Source organism: Lepisosteus platostomus, chromosome 5, assembly GCF_059453375.1.
Source record: "Lepisosteus platostomus isolate fLepPlt1 chromosome 5, fLepPlt1.hap1, whole genome shotgun sequence".
Taxonomy (NCBI): domain Eukaryota; kingdom Metazoa; phylum Chordata; class Actinopteri; order Semionotiformes; family Lepisosteidae; genus Lepisosteus; species Lepisosteus platostomus.
In genome coordinates, this window is record NC_142615.1 from 16,972,406 (window position 1) to 16,984,225 (window position 11,820).

The 11,820-nt window shown below is 40.6% G+C and overlaps 2 non-coding genes across 2 annotated transcripts; both read left to right on the plus strand.

Moving 5' to 3' along the window:
* The first annotated feature begins 7,906 nt into the window (after positions 1-7,906).
* On the plus strand, positions 7,907-8,017 carry trnal-caa (transfer RNA leucine (anticodon CAA)). The gene is made up of 2 exons: positions 7,907-7,944; positions 7,972-8,017. It is a non-coding gene; the product is annotated as a tRNA-Leu (tRNA).
* A 2,586-nt stretch (positions 8,018-10,603) lies between these two features.
* On the plus strand, positions 10,604-10,685 carry trnas-gcu (transfer RNA serine (anticodon GCU)). Its single transcript has one exon. It is a non-coding gene; the product is annotated as a tRNA-Ser (tRNA).
* Positions 10,686-11,820: the final 1,135 nt, after the last annotated feature.

Below are 11,820 nucleotides of genomic sequence, written 5' to 3' on the forward strand. Positions count from 1 at the left end.
TACTTTTGCAAGGAGCCTGCTGAGGGTGCTCTGGGACATGCCAGGTTTAGGCCTCACCTGTAAACCTTTCCTCCAGGTGGGAGGAGCTGTATGGTGACCATGAGGTCTGTGCCTGCTGTGATTCCAGGTGTGCTGGCAGTCGGAATGAAGGTGGGTCTGGTTCTCTATCCCTTGTGGATGCATCTCTGCCCAGGAGACAACCATGCTTGGACAACTGAGGAATGATCCCATGCTGGACAAAGGGGCTGTTTAGATGAGTAGCATCACTGTGGGACTCTGGGTATAGCGGATCCCTCACTCCTGGGTGTTGCTTGTCCACAGGTACCAGGAGCCTGGTGACCAGCAGTCGGGTGGCTGTGGCACCAGTAGAAGCTCCTCTGGATGTGGGAGCTGACTGGACTGAGGATGAGGAGGGAGACCCTCAGAGCTCCAGTGAGGATGCTGAGAGCACCAGTGAGGATGTGGAGGGAGCAGAGGACTTTGGAGATGTTGGCCAGTGGACAGGTAGGGTCTGGCAGGAGGAGCTCCTGTAGGGGTGGGTGTCCTGCAGTTCAGCTGGATTGTTCTCCTTCTTCCTCCCCAGGTGCCTGAATGAAGGCTCCAGCCTGGCCCTTGTGACTCTCCTGCCTCCACTTGCCTTGTAATGGCAACATCTCAAACCTGTGGAAGACCCTTCTGTCTGCCCTTGTGTCTTTATGGTTTATAGGTTTGAATGGGGTGGAGGAGTTCGGGGGAAGTGAGACCCATTAATCAATGGAAGTATTTGTGGGGGTTCCCCTTTCAAGAATGCTTCCCGTATTGCTGCCAATGAGGACTGAAAATGTCTGGAGTAATAAAGTGTTGTACTTGGGGAAGATGGCCGCACTATTCCTTGGGCAGGTCATTGTGACTTTTTTACTGGGGGAGAGACAGAGGTGTTCAATATACTGGAAATCCTCCTGTTTCCGAGAGGGGTAGTGCTTATGGAGTGTGAGTTGCTACTGTAGTGCCCAGTAAGAGTGAGATCTGGTTTCCTATTCTAGGCTGCACAAACTGACTAAAAGAAACACAAGGAAGGGATTGTCAACAGGGGCTTGGTATAAAGTAGGCCTTCCTTCCTTAGCAGAGGAACAATACTGGTGCACAAACATCAGTGAATAATGGTGCAGTTAGAATCTCGGAGGTCTTATCTTATGGGTGTTGGTTTCACAGTAGTGGTATTGGACAGTCATGAGAAGTATTAGGATTGAGACTGGAGATCCCAGTACTTGACTAGGAAGACAGGTGTTTACAACCACCTCTACCAGCAGCACAGACTGTGTAGATTGAGACTGAATGCTTACTACACAAAGCCTCTCCCCTGTTTCAGTGTCCCAGTCATGAATAACAAGTGAATCCTAGTCTTCCTTTGTGACTACCTATAACTTGCACAAATCCTGCTGGCCCACTAACAGTTAATCTTTAGCCCTACTGCACTGCCCTATTAAAGCTTCAAGGAATTAGGATAAACTATTTTATATAATGGTTCCAAAGGTGGCTTCTCAAAGCACTTGTCTTAATTACAATAAGAATACACAGGATAAAACAATTCCAATAGACAGAGGAGACCATGGATGGTGGTACTAAGGAAAGTAGAAGCAGAGGGCTAAAGAATGGAACCAGTTCAGTAAAGGCTCTACAGAAGAAGGTGTTGAGTCTGAAGTTGAAGGAGTTTAGGGAAGGTGACTCTGCTATCCTTGGGCAGAGCGTGGGGGCATAACAGGAGAAGGCCCTGTCACCCATACAGTGTAGACGGGCTTGGGGGACAGTTAGGTGACCAGAATTAGAAGAGCGAAGGTTATGAAGTGGGGAGTAGGGTGATAATAGATTAAACTGCAACTGAAATGTGAAGGCACGTTCTACAGTTTATGCAAGAAAGGGTAATTTTAGGCTTTTATGGGACGGGGGTAATGGCAGCACTTTTGAGGACCGTTGGTACAACAGCAGTGCTCAAGGATTCATTTCTAATATTGAGGACAATGGGTTATATACCCATCGTTCTTACCAAAGGCTCAGAGACCTTTTGCTATGTAAAAAGACTCTTTCCACCACTAATTTATTCAGGTTTGGTTCATTTGGGTTTTATCAGTTAAACATTTAATATTGTATGTCAGTTTGTTGATGCCTGTATATCATAGTGGTCTGCACACACACCTTTGACTGAATATGGGCTGCCAAACCTCTCCACCAAACTTATGTATTACGGTAGGTACACAAGAAGTTTATTTGTAATAACAGAGTTGTTGGTGCCAGTAGTCAGATTGGGTCAATTGCAAGGTAAGAACAGCATCACATTAACTGGAGATGATCCAGAGATTAGCATGCAGCTCTGTACACCAGATTAATACCGATTTGCAACTCGCTCGTCTGCTGACTTTAGTCCCCTGCTCAGTAATCACAATGTTCCCAATTGCAATGAGCCCAAGGAAACAGCTGCTGCTCTCTAGAGGACACTACAGGACAGGACTAAGTACAATTCCTGCAATAGACTAAGCAGTTTAGTGCCAAACTGATGGAACACTGAATGCTATGGGACAGTTCCGAATGTAGTAACAGCTTAATACTGAAATAATATCGTAAACACCTCGTGATCTTAAGAATCTGTCGCTGTTAAAAAGTATTATACTAATAAGCTAAAATTGTACTGCAGCCACAACACAGTGGACTTGCAGCTCCTGTCCTGATCATACAGAAAGATGTCATCACTATAACACCTGTTAACAAACATAGCACCTGCAGTCTGTGAAAGAGAGCTCTGAGGTAAATATTCCTTGCAGGGAAGTGAACTGAAAAACAGGCAAATACATCACTCACATGAAGAGCAACGACTGTCGCTAAAGAAAGTGAGCGAGGGTACACCTATAGTAGTTCATCCACAGAAATTCAAACGTAAATTTGTGACGCACCAGAGTACCACAAAGCTAGAAGCGTGCCTTCAACTGGAGTATTGTAGCACGACTATGTATAAGTAATATTAACTTATTCCAGGCGTTCATCTGGTTTAAGAATACGAATTGATGCCTTCAAATAGACCTTTAACAGTCCTTTGATGTAGAATTAAGAAAATGGGGAATTATTTGATCCCTTTCTCAATCCAGTAGTTTATGGACAGGCGCTCTCAGCGGACTGTGTGCAGGAGTGATGGGTGATGTGGAATTCTATGGGCTCAGTGGGACTCTGGGAGTCAACTCAGGGCTCTGCTGTAGATTCCTGTAGAACCGGTGTGAAATGATAATGTATCGTTGGCTGGTATTGTTAATGTAAAGTTTACTGGTACGTTTCGGCCAAAACATATTTTATTTCTTCTTTTTTTCAGCATGGAATAAACCTATTACTTGTTCCTTTGCAGCCTAAGCATGCTGACGCAGCTACCCACCTGAACTACAAATTGTATGTTGGCCGTTCTGTTACACTATATTGATGATTCGTACAAGATCATAGGATCTATAAGCCTGAAGACTTGTCTTGTACAGTGACCTGATAAAAATCAAATTAATTACACTAATTTTTATGGAATCCCATTTCCGGTAGTGAGGCTTCCATAGTACACGGATGGAATAGTGGACGGTGGGCTTTTAATTTTTTTTTTTTATTTAAACACCAGAAATACAAAAACGAAGACAATATGAAACAAGATACATAAATAGACACTTCACATCCAGGAGAATTCACAATTATAAAAGCTGAAACTTTTTAAATATTTCCATTGTATGTCATTTTTTACTTTAAAAAAAAACCTCTTCTTTAGCTCAGCAGGCAAGGCCTGGGTTCGAGCCAATGCAGTGAGGCACGAACTAGGGTGGGAGCGGTGAGGGCACAAGCCCTGGAACCCGAATCCGTTACAATAACAAAAGGACAGACAATGAAATATTGGTTATTTCGAAGTCCCAAATGTGAGATATAAAGTCGGAAAGTTCTGAGTTTTTAAGTCGCAATTCTCAGTTACTTAGTCGGAATTCTGAGATACCATAGCGCGTTTTTATTTTTACTCCCTGGCGGAAACGGGCTTCCATAGAAATGGTCAGATTCAGAGCCATTGCAGTTCGTGCTAATTAGAACACCGCCAGTACTGAACCCTCAGCACCGTACTGACTACTGAGCACAAGTTCAGCTGCTCGCCAGCTTTGTTACGCACAGTTTTGCATTGCTATTGAGCTCAGAACAGGAGCTGATCTTCAGACAATACCGTGTTAAAAAAGCAACATGAGCCAGGCAGGAGTCAAACCTACAATCTTTTGTTTCGAAGTCAGATGCGTTATACATTACGTCACTGGCCCTAATCTTACGGTGCTCAACTGCACCATAGTGACCCTAGCGCCACTACTAGTAATACATCGCCCCTGGCCAAAATTGCTTAGTAAAAAAAAAACGTTTTCTATACTGTCTGTTTAAAAATATTATATCTTTAAAAAAGACAAAGGGTTTGTGTGTCGCGCTAAAGTTTCGATTCATTTCGAATGCAAAGAAAAAACATTTTCTTCCAAGAAATCATAAATTTGTCTCATCCTCCATACTATAATTCTCTCTTGTAGTAGTAAAGCATTTTGAGTCAAACCGAACAATATATTAAAGGAACAAGTAATAGGTTTATTCCATGCTGAAAAGAGAAGAGAGAAAACACAACGTTTCAGCTGTGAAACCTTCTTCAGGTTTGTTTTCTCTCTTCTCTTTTCAGCATGGAATAAACCTACAGTAGTACTTGTTCCTTTGCAGATACGCATGCTGACGTAGCTACCCACCTGAATATATTAAACGTTTCATCCATACGATTAACATAATGTTCTCCTGAATAACTACAGTAAATGACAAAGCCTTAGAGCCACAGAGAAAAACAAATTGCATTTAAAGTAATTTTAAAGGCTCCAGATAATATTGCACTATAAACGCAAATCTCTGTCTTCTTTGTGGCGCTTACTCTTTGTTGCTTTAGCAAATTTCATGCAGTTTATTTCTGACACAAGACATAACAAGCTTGTGTATTTATGACAAAAAAGCAGGGCAGCAATTTATATCGGCCTTGAAATTGATATTGTTAAAAAGTGAGTTAAATGCAGATATAGTAAATATATGTTCTCATATAATGGTGTGTTTTTTGTCTAAAAATCCTTCATGAATGGTTTAACAGACACCTTGCATAATTAAAAAAAATATATATTTACGAATATTAACCTTTTATACAGTAAAGTTTTGTTGTGAACATGAGCCCTGTTTATCGATGTCACCAACACAGTTCTGGATTTTATTCTGCCTTCCTACGCACATATGAATTTTCTTTCACACAACAGCTCGCATGTATGGTAGCGTATTAGCGCCAGGGATAAAAAGAATGATGTTGGTTTTTAAATGATAAACCATTTGCGTTTATACAAAATCACAATGCGTTGTCGCAGACATTGGGACATACTCTGTTTAAACATCTGTCGTTTTCTCTTATATTGGCTCTTGTGCTTCGGTCCATTTGAGAGAGAAGACACTGAAAAAGTCTTATGAAAGTGGATTTTGCACCTACGCCAGTGCTGTAGTGGTATCATACAGACACCCATACAAATCCATCAACAATGGAAGCTCTGGAAGGCAACGTAAAATATTGCTCTGTCCGTTGGTGGATTAGGTATGCATGCTACATTTCAACGTAAAATGCAATGTAAAAAGATCAAATTTGATTCAAAATCGATTAATGTAAAAACCGATAAAGCTCATGTTTTTTATCTAGTTTTATCTATATCTATATCTAGTTTTTCAAAGGTCTTAAAAAAATGTTTATCGCGATTGTGAAAGTTCGAGAAGGTGTACCAGCGCGTGCCTTTATATCGCCAGCTTCAGTCTCGCCTGTAGCTGCGAGAAGGTTAAAAGCGCACAAGTGATCTGTCTTTCGTCCAAATAATTGCTGGAGCAGCAGGACGTAGAGCACCATCCAGCAGCTGTAGACGATGTTCGAGGAAGAGCTAATTCTGTTTTCAGCACAGGGAGCAAGAATGAGCTCAGTCCGGCTCCCAGCAGAATCCATTCTGGTTTGGTTGCTGTCAGACTGTGCATCTGAGGCTTTTTGGATCGCAACGTGAAAAAAAAGAACAAAAAACAATTGCTCACATCGTGTTACTTCTACCAGAGGATAGGAAGATATCACTTAAAAAAATCAGCAATTAATATTTGGATCCGTGGCCTCATACTAATTATTTAACTATCAGATTGTGTTTCTGCAACATTTCGTGCACAGTATGCCGTATTCAACAATAAAACAACAGTCACAACGAGGCCTTTACACCCAGTCTGGGGTATTTTCCCCTTTTATATTTTTGCCACTTTATATCGAACCTGTTATACTCCCAGAAGTGCGCAGTAGCTTCTACTTAATAAAAATATACAATTCACCGCTGGTATAAACAGATGTGTGCCATGTCTGCTTTTGTAAGCATTTGTTTCAAAAATAAGTTCACAATATGTTAAAAACACAAAAAGCACAAACTTAATAATACAACGATACAAAATCAAAACCAAATCATAAAGCCAATTAAGTACCTATCCTTTGAAAACAGAGAACACCTTTATATCTACAATAAAAAAGTGACATTTGTATCTACTTTTGAATTACTGTACAAAGCAGACAGAGTATTCCCTGAATTCAAAGATCAGATCTTGGCCAAAACAAGACAATCAGACGTGAGCTGAATTCAGAACAAGAGCCTCTGCTTCGTCGTTTATTGAGCTTGTGATCAAAGTCTGAGTGGAAAAAGATCGGCTATTTTAACTGTTTGAATGAAATACACAAAGGGCACCTTCCTTCGAACCGGTGTCAAACCAGCAACCTAAGGATTCCCTCTTGTTTCCACTACAGTCCTCCACTCTACCAACTGAGCTACCAACAGATGTCAGGAGATGCTTTCTGGCACATACTGTCCAATGTATTGAAATGTTCCGGATGATTTAAATCCCAGATCGACATCGTTTCCAACTCGTTTCCTTAGTCTTGTTTACCTTGAATTTAAGCCACATACCAGGATTCTACTGTATAAACTTCCGGAGATATTACAAAATGTTTGATGGAGCATCAATCTTTCCAGGCGGAAATTGACTCCTTTTCTTTCTCGAGGGATCATATTAAACATTTCATTTGGATCGAGAAGAGGATCACCATGAGACACAAAACAAACAGTTTCATTCTGTCTTTATTAGAATCTGTATTACAGCTAATGAATGTAAAGCCTTTAGTATGCGAGAGTGAGAGTTCAGTTATGCCAGGGAGTGTGAGAAAAGAGAACTGAAATTTAGTAAATTAATATTTAAATAGAGCGTAAATCTTCAAAGTGTCACTGCAAAATTATTACAGGGGTCTACCAGCTGCCGGACGTACTTGTTTTGGGACTATTTCCAATAAGTACCGCATTAGTAGTTGTGTGTCCTTACTGGTATCTTTTAAACATTCGGTTATATACAAACGGGACAGAGACACAGTGATAATCTGATTTTAACATGTCCTGCATTTTAACTTACTAAACAGATAAATTGAAATGTTCTGATTCAGAGCCCCTGCAGTTCGTGCTAATTAGAACCACAACAATACTCCTGAGTCCTGAGCACCACACTGAGCAAAGGTTCAGCTGAACTCTGACTTTGTTCAGCATGACTTGTTGTTGCAGTTGAGCTCAGAGCTGGCGATGATCTCCATATTCTACCACACTAACTAGTCCTAAACGTAGTACACAGTACACACTTTTTAAAAACAATTTAAAATATTACACAAAGGCTGTAAAGCACACTCTAAATCGATCCGAATATTTGATTTCCGCGATCTGTTTAGGCAACATTAGGCAACGTGGCGCTTCTCCAGCAAAGCATTTCTCAGTTTTGTGAACTACTGGTGCTTTTAACACACCAACTTACACAACTCGTCAGGATGGCCGAGTGGTCTAAGGCGCCAGACTCAAGGACTCCTGTCTTTCCATTGCTTGGGTGTTCTGGTCTCTGAATAGAGGCGTGGGTTCAAATCCCACTCCTGACAGCTTTTCCCTCTCTTGCATTTTTCCTGTCTTCTTGTGCTCGCTGACAACGACAGAAAGAAGAAAACGGAGAAACAGGCTTGCGGGCACATGATGGGCAGGGAAATGCTTCGTGAACACTTCAATGTGATTAGCAGAAAGTCAAATAGGCTTCGATTTCTCCCTTAAGAACTGTTTGGGGTGCCTGTAATCGAGTAAAGATTTACGGTCAAGGTATGCATTCAAAGGTGAAAGACCGAAATATAAATCCAGAAGAAGATGTATTAAAACATATTGTTTTCCTTGCGGTTTCCCCTGTATTTCATTAAATGTGGCATTGTGAAATCAGCCTGTAGCCCTACGGAATGCAGCCACTCTCCCGGTGACAGCGGCAGGAGCCGAGAGGATTAAATCAGAGCTCGAACAGAGAGTTAAAAAAAATATGGGCAACTAGAACATAGATCATAGAACATTTTTATTAAACTTTCCTATCTGCTCGGCCTTACTGAAGTATTTTAGCTGCATTTTAGCTTCTATTTATATACTTTACAGTAGATAGTGTTTAGTAAGAGAAGAGAGATACAAGCGCTAAACCCCCACAATAACCAAACCTTAACTAAAGCAGGAAGATCAGTTTCTGCTCGAGACAGCCGTTTTCTGAACTGTAAATCTCTGGCTGGAGACGCTGTGTGTCCGGACTCAGAGGTTGTATAAGAAAAGACTCGGAGAGCTGCAGGCGCAGCTCATTGCTCTGCGCTCCCCGTGCGGAATGCGCGTGTCCTCCCTCCTTCAGTACCTTCATACACTCCTCTCAAACCATATCAAACTCCTGGAATATTTCGGTGAACAGATACTGGATCTTTCTTTCCGAGATCATAGGCAGAAACAATAAACACGGTGAAAACAGGAAGGTATTCTGATCGTATAGAGAAATGCGCAAAAATACATTTCCTAAAATCCAATAAAATCTAGTTACATTCTGATGCTATTTTGATTTATCTGAATAGTTTTGGCACAGTTGTTACAGCAAAGAGACAAATAAACTTTTTTAAATTTCATTCGAGCTGTAGTTTTGAAAATGTTTTTTCAATTCTCTAAATAATACAAACACAAACACCCGTTGTAAGCGTCTGACCATTGATATTCTTGAATTATAAGACCGTACACACGCTGGCAGGCAGTTCAGCGAATATGATGCCCCTGCAGGGGCCGAATATTAGACAGACGTATACATACAGTCATCGTGTGGAGTTTATTCCTCCTCTACCGCAGTCTTTGCCTCTTGTCACATTTGCGCTTAATTGTCGATTTTTTGTATAGAACACCGAATATCTTGAGGAAGCCTGTCAAGCGAAGACTGATGGATTATTGAGGTGCAAACACTGGTTCAAAATCAACACCCTCTGCTATTGCCGTTGTTTCTTTGATAATTTCTTCAAATTCCTCATCTGACCTTCAATATCGAGGGATATTGAGCATAATACCATACAAATTGTAACTTTCTTTTGATTGCCAGTTTTATTAAAATGCCATCCCCTTTAACAGTTATTTTAGATGTTTGGCAAGGCGTAATATCCCCCCTCTCACCCTCAGCTAAAATATTTTAAAAGTACAACAACATTACATTATATTGAACAGCGTTTATGTTAACATTTATATTCAAATTAAGGTAAATATACGAAAATATTAAAATAGAACTCCGGCGATCTGTTGTTTTTGCTTGACAAGTTCTCGAACAGTTTTGCATTGTTTTTTTAAATTACTTTAGCTGAAGATGCAACGGGAGCATAAGTGAATTCTCCCTCACTCACTGGAACATATAATTCTATGGGTGAATACTAACTGCTTGCAAGTTGCCAATGTCGGTAATTATTGGAAATTCCCGGTAATGTTGACTCTGGTACTCAATTGTTTGAGTAAATATCAAAATAGTTCAGGTTTTGCGGAACAATTAAATTTTTGCGGTGATGATGTTTACTATAGGAAGAAGTGCGTCCCTGGGTGGGATCACAAAACCCACCTGGGGATTAATAGCCGAAAACGCTAACCGATTGCACCACAGAAATGCTTACACCTTGCTTTTTTTTCATTTACATACTTTTGGTGAACAAAAACATTCGCTCGCATTTCATCTTTCGCAAGCTGTATGATTTAAAAAAAAACAAGTTGTTCTGCAAAGGAAATAAATAAACGCATTAAACCAAATCAAGACCTCTTTGAGTGTCCCAAATTACATGTTCTGTAAAACAAGACAGGAAAAAAAAGGTACCGCTGGAATTCGGACCCAGGATTTCCTCTTTATGAAACAGGTCTTTTAACCAGCTTTACCACAGCACTGGCAGAATACTATTCTTATACAGGTGGGTACCCACCCTCAAACCTTTGTTCTCTCGCTATTTTACCTTTGCCTACTGCCCTGTCTCTCTCACACCTGAAGAAGGCTCCACGGGCGAAACGTTGTGTTCTCGTTCTTCTTTTTTTCAGTATGGAATAAACCTATTACCTATTCTTATACAGCCTCTTGGACACACCCCTCTGAGACATCTGAGGTCGATGTGCGCTGAGCCTGGTCGCCGAGCAAAATCATGCCCAAGGGGGGTGGCTCTTGTGACGAGGTGGCCGAGTGGTTAAGGCGATGGACTGCTACTCCATTGTGCTTTGCACGCGTGGGTTCCAATCCCATTCTCGTCGGTTTATGTTTTCGACTTGTGATCCGTTTCTAAGTCGGACTTGCTTTCTTTAGCTACTGTAGTAGAGCAGTAATATTTCTAGCGTTGCCTGAACATGGCTTACATCAGTAGCTGACAGATATAGTCTCTTAATATTTAGGTTAAATTTATGCTTTGTACTGCTTTCACCTGATATTAATAGTAGTCCTGATGAACGATTTAGGGACATGGCGCATCTTGAAAATGTTCTTGTTAATTTCAGTTTGGAAAAGATGCACTCACCAGAAGCAGAAACTGGTCGTATCTGCAAAATGCGCAATGCAATAGCAATGTCTTGCTATGAGTCCTTACCTGTTACAGGAGGCGTTGTAGGACTTTTTTAGTTCAGAAAAAGCTATCAATTCATCTTACATTTCTACTCCATCAATATTAGCAATGCTATCTTTACTAAGCTCTAAATATAGCTCTAAATAAATGCTAATTTTAAAATACATTTTAAAATAAATGCTATTCCATATGTTGTAACTTTGTGGTATTTAGAAATTTTATCTGAGGATGAAAGGGAAAGTATTATACAACTGTGAAAGAGGCTTGTATTTTAATACAATTTTCAATCAAAAGAAAACCAAAGTCCCTATGATATTACCGTCAATATCCCTTGATATCAACGTTCAGTTGAAAAATTTGAAGAAACTCTCAAACAAGCAACTGCAGTAGCAGAGAGTTTTGATTTAAACCGATGCTTGGAGTTCAATACTCCATTCATCCTTGAAAGAAGCAAAGACAGGGATATTTTGAGTGTCTCCATGATCCTCTTCTCAATCCAAAAGAAAGGTTTTATATCATCCTGATCCCACTAGAAAAAGGGTCAATTTCAGCCTGCACCGATGTCCCTTAAACGTTTTATAAGAACTCTGGACGTTTATACAGTGGAAGCCTGGTCCATTTCTTCTTCTGAACGAGACTATGGGAGTGAGTATTTTGATGTCGAACTGGGATTTAAATAAAGAGGAACACTACACTACATTGGGCTACGCGTGTGACAAAGCGTTTACTTTCCGACCTCTCGATAGCTCAGTTGCTAGATCTTAAGACTATAGACAAAAACAGTGGGCATTTCTTATGTCCCTGGTTTGAATCCAGCTCGAAGGATGGTG